The sequence below is a fragment of the Sceloporus occidentalis genome, unplaced genomic scaffold, assembly GCF_023333645.1.
Source record: "Sceloporus occidentalis isolate IW3139 unplaced genomic scaffold, rSceOcc1.0.p SCAF_111, whole genome shotgun sequence".
In the NCBI taxonomy this organism is placed as follows: domain Eukaryota; kingdom Metazoa; phylum Chordata; class Lepidosauria; order Squamata; family Phrynosomatidae; genus Sceloporus; species Sceloporus occidentalis.
Genome location: NW_028317091.1, coordinates 207,391 through 212,500, shown reverse-complemented (window position 1 = coordinate 212,500; position 5,110 = coordinate 207,391). Strand labels below are relative to the sequence as shown.

Here is a 5,110-nt window from a genome sequence, read left to right as displayed (position 1 = left end):
GTCAGCGCATGCAAAAAGCATGTACGGCTCTTATGGGAGGCAGTCTCTTAAACGCCATCACGCTCCATAACGATTACCTCGTCCCGCTGTGTATCGCAGTAGCAGACACAATATTGGTGCTGGTTTTATCCCATTTTGCACCAATAAACCCCCTTTATCTCCGAACCTGGAGGCTGCCATTGCTGTCAAACACCACGCTGATGCTTTTAGGGGCAGTTATGGTTAATGGGGTGTTTAGGGTTAATTTAGGGGCAGTTATGGTTGATGGGGTGTTTAGGGTTAATTTAATGCTGATGACTGAGGGTTAATTAATTTAATAAAGTTAACTTAAGGTGCAGTTGGAGGTAAAGGGGGGCAAACTAAGGGGAATCTAAATCCTGGGGGCAGTGAAGATTAATCCTGTATTTATTTATAATATGGTGTCAGTGATATTCTCTGTAAGATTCGATTCCCTGAACGACTCTGTGCCTTCAGTGCCATCACCAGAGTAGGCAGGCAGGAGGGTTCATTGATGTACACAGAATTATAAAGTTACTTTTAATGGGACAAGAAATCTGGTGTTCCTTTTGCAAACACAAATATACTTACATCCAGTCAGCTCCAGCGCTGGCTCAGCGAACCCTACAGCCAGGTCTATTCAAAAATTAATGAGAGTGAGTGACTGTGAGGGGGATGAATACAAAGAATGAAAATAAACTCACATGGAGGGCAAAGTGGGGAAAAAAATAAAATCTAGCAGAGGATGGTTTCGATCCATCGACCTCTGGGTTATGGGCCCAGCACGCTTCCGCTGCGCCACTCTGCTGCTTGGTGTTGGTGTTGGTGTTGGTGTTGGTGTTGGTGTTGGTGTTGGTGTTGGTGTTCTTTGTTGGTGTTGGGGTTGGTGGTGTTTGTTGGTGGTGTTTGTTGGTGGTGTTTGTTGGTGGTGTTGGTTTTGTAGTCATTTCTCCGAGTCCCCCGTAAAGATCTGCTTTTCTGATGTGGTAAGGCACTGGATACACTTATTCAGAAACACAAATACACATCCATTTCACATACAGTTCAAACCCTGTAAATAAGGCTAACAGAGAGTCGGCCCTGGTCTGCAGTCCAGGAAGATAAGGATAGCATAGCGGGGAGGTCTGCTGCAGGGCTGCAGCTTCTAATTCAAGTAAGCGTTCTGTAAGAAAAAAAGATCATTTAGCCAAGGTGTTAGTGACATTAAACTGTTCCAAACATGCCAATTACTGTTAAGTAAGACAGTTATTGCCATAGAGGATTCTCCCACAATGAAGCGCTGGATACTCCGATTAATAAATACAAATACACATCCATTCCACATGCTGCTCTCCTCACAGTTCAAATCCTGTAAACGAGGCTCACAGCAGCGAGTCGGCCCCCTCACATGCGAGGGGAACATGTTAACCACTACACTCCATAAAGCAGACGCTGGCGATTGCCATAGAGGAGAACTTCTATTCTTTCATTACTAGCATCTGATTAAAAATGTGTGTTTTTTCATGTTTTACATTTTTTTAGTGTTTGCCGCATAATACATTATTTTCAGGCAGCTGGGTATTTACTGGAAAAAATTTCAATCCATGAAGAACCGGAGGGAATAGTTTTCTGTAAAGTGGCTAGTGGTACATGTGGTTGTGGCTACTTCGATTATATTATCTGTATTATATGTATTCATATATATAATGATAAAATATTTTTTAAGAAAAGAAAACTTTGCTGGAGGATGCGGGCATCGATCCCGCTACCTCTCGCATGCTAAGCGAGCGCTCTACCATTTGAGCTAATCCCCCTGACATGTTGGTTGCTGACATCACAGGGTCATTTTTTTTTACTTCTTGTGGTTTTCCTCCACCCACAGAGAGCCAAAACACACAATCTCATCACACGTGGCTTGGAGTGCTGGAGCGAACCCCATTTATATAAACAAAGGGTACACTAGGAGCAGGTCCTGAGTAATTAAAACCCTTTTAATGCATAATGAGAACCCATTTTCATGAAATTACATGTAGTACAAACTTTCAATAGGTCAGCAGGTGAGGAGAGGACTGTAGAAAATACTCAGATACTAAGATATAACTGCTCCTAAATTAACCCCCACCTCCCCTAACTTTCAGCAGCCCAAATACTAATTTTATACTTAATGTTAGATGAGTTGCTGCCTGAGCGGTGTGGACGCTATAAGGAAAGGGGTGGGGCCATTCATCAGTGAGTCAGAAAGGGGCAGGGCCAATCATAAGTGTAACTGCAATCTACAAGCACTGGGTTCCACAAGGGGAACCCAGACAAATCCCAGACAAATCCCCCCCATGTGGGGGCCGGATCTTCGAGTCTCTCCCCGAAGGGTGAGACCCCTTTAACCTTCAGGGCACCCCTGCAAGGGAGTAAACCCCTTTAGGCTTCACTGCTTTAAAAAAAAGCAGTGTCCAAAAAACGTGGGAACAAAATCAGAAAGCAAAATCGTGACCGTGTCCTCGCCGTGAATTTCAAAATAAACCATGCAGTCCAAAACAAGAAATTAATGGGCACATGTGTAAAAACATAGTGAATGTATAATTTAAGAAAGATAAATAAGGGCAGGCCATTTCTGGCCTAGCCAGGTTCAAAAATAAATTCTTAACTCCAAGCCCGTATGGTGCGAGGAGAAGAGTGCAGGAAGGCCACCAGTGCATTACGGCCAGGGCAATTTAGCACCTCGGGCTCCATACTTTCCCGGCCCTACAGCCAGAGGATCAAGTGTTTCCCCACTAAGAGCAGCGAGTCGGCCCCGGTCTGAACCCGAATTGAAAACAGGAAAATTAAAAAGAAATACATGATGTTTCTGCCCGGTTTCGAACCGGGGACCTTTCGCGTGTGAGGCGAACGTGATAACCACTACACTACAGAAACCAGATGCTGTCTCACCTGTGATTCCAAGGGGCCTCTGTGACTCTTTTTCTGCTTCCAACACAGGTGGGTTTTCAAATCTTTCAAATCAAGGGAAAGAACATAGTCGTCCGACTGTTTACGGGGGAGAGGGCAATGGTAGGGCTGCAGCTTCTCGTTGAAGTTTTTTTTATTTTTATTTATTTGGGGTGTTAGCAACATTAAACCATTGCCATAGAGGAAAAATAGAGGTAAACTGATTAAAAATACATTTTTAGCGTTAGCCCCATAATATAATGATTTTGGCAGCTGCATATGATCTCTATCTGTTATCCGAGCCCAATTTACTGGAAACACATTAATCCATGAAGAACTGGAGGGAATAGTTTTCTGTAAAGTGGCTACTGGCACATGTGATTGCGAGTACGTCAATTATATTATGTGTATTATTTGTATAAAGAATCATGCTGCGGGACAAGAAGAAAAGAAAAGATAACTGGAGGATGTGGGCATCGATCCCGCTACCTCTCGCATGCTAAGCGAGCGCTCTACCATCCCCCGTTCATTAGACCACACTTCTAAATACTAATACACAAACATGTCACCTGCTCGTCTCCAACCAGTTCAAACCCTGTAAACGAGACTAACAGCAGCGAGTCGGCCCCGGTCTGCAGCGTAAGAAGATAATGGAGAATAGTTGTTTGTTTCATCTCTAGCACCAATTCTCACAACCCTGTCTCTGTGGCGCAATCGGTTAGCGCGTTCGGTTGTTAACCGAAAGGTTGGTGGTTCAAGCCCACCCAGGGACGGTTTTCTTTTTCTCCTCCTCAGACAGATGTTCTTCACATGTTGTAACATTTGAAAGAAAATAATTACCCTTCGCAATACACCCAGCACCCTTTGGCCTTTATTTCCTCTCCTTTCTTGCTTTTTCTGTATTTTTTGCTAACATCCCCCATTCTTTTAACAAACTGAATTTGCGACATTCTTGGCCGGACCGGTCTACTGTAATGTAAGGGGTCCAGACCCCTTACATGTGCCGTATGCCCAATAACGGCCCTATGACGTATGGGGCCAGTATTCAGTTATTTCCAGCGCGGGTTATTTGCCCTTTTCACTCATTCTCACAAGAATGGCCGGGATAAAAATGGTTTTATCCCGTTTTGCCCCAATAAACCCCCTTTATCTGGAGACCTGGAGGCTGCCATTGCTGTCAAACACCACGCTGATGCTTTATGGCAATGCTAATGAAGTCTGTTCCTCCATAGACTTTCATTAGTCAGAAAGTCCATCTGGGTGATTGAGTCCGAGTCATTCTATTGTTCCCCACGGGCAGTGTGATAAGGAGACAGGGGGTTTGTGCAGTAGATTGGGCTCAGAGCAAGAAGTTATACCAACTGCTGACATGCAGCTGCCTGAAACCATTATATTATGGGGCGATATCTAAATATCTACGTGAAGGAATGGGGGGAGCGCTTCGTGAAATACCTTTTCATTACTTACGCTAACCCCAATGATGGCAGTGATCCGAAGGCAGCAGAAAGCGGTCCCGTGGCTAGTGTAGTGGGGGGGGGGAGAGAGAATCAGTAAACCCTGGGTGCTCTGAGGACTAGACACTCCAGCTCCCGGGCTTTACGCTGCTGCTTTCCTACCGACTCCGAACAGTTCTTATTAAGCTTCATTATCAGAGGAAGCCGAGACGTGTCCTCAGCAGGCCCTTTGGCTCGATTTAACCCTTCATCATCCCACGTGCAGCCCATCGCGAGGGTGAAGGACGGGGGGGGGCGGCGGCTGACGGGACATAAGCCAGCGGGAGGCACGTTTCACCGTACTGGTTTATCTTTAAAGAAAACATTTTTATTTGGCTAAAAACACGTGGGTCCAGTTGACTGTTGCTGGGAGAAACGTACAGAGCGCAAGCTCACCGGGAGAATATTATCCAAAACGACGAGAGGCCAGGGGGAGATCACACCGAATCAGTTAAAATGGCGGGGGTCAGGCAGCTGTATTAATTATAACACTTTTAGAACGACCCCCTCTACACACATCATCGCAATGCACTCTAGCTTTCCCCAAATCAGCATTAAAAACACGAGACAGATGGCAGTTTGTGCAGAAACCCCTCCATTAACCCCTAACAGACACGGCCCGTTCCAAGCCGCGTCTCCCTCGTTTGTTCAGTCATTGGTTATGGAAAGCGGCCGCTCGGGTCAGCAGCCGCACCGATCCTTCTTATAGCCCAAAGTCT

At 45.4% G+C, this 5,110-nt stretch overlaps 3 non-coding genes across 3 annotated transcripts; 1 reads left to right on the top strand and 2 right to left on the bottom strand.

Annotated features, from left to right (window-relative positions):
- Window positions 1–1,717: 1,717 nt before the first annotated feature.
- On the bottom strand, window positions 1,718–1,790 carry TRNAA-AGC (transfer RNA alanine (anticodon AGC)). The gene has a single exon. It is a non-coding gene; the product is annotated as a tRNA-Ala (tRNA).
- Window positions 1,791–2,813: 1,023 nt separating this feature from the next.
- On the bottom strand, window positions 2,814–2,886 carry TRNAV-CAC (transfer RNA valine (anticodon CAC)). Its single transcript has one exon. It is a non-coding gene; the product is annotated as a tRNA-Val (tRNA).
- A 711-nt stretch (window positions 2,887–3,597) lies between these two features.
- Window positions 3,598–3,671, top strand: TRNAN-GUU (transfer RNA asparagine (anticodon GUU)). Its single transcript has one exon. It is a non-coding gene; the product is annotated as a tRNA-Asn (tRNA).
- Window positions 3,672–5,110: the final 1,439 nt, after the last annotated feature.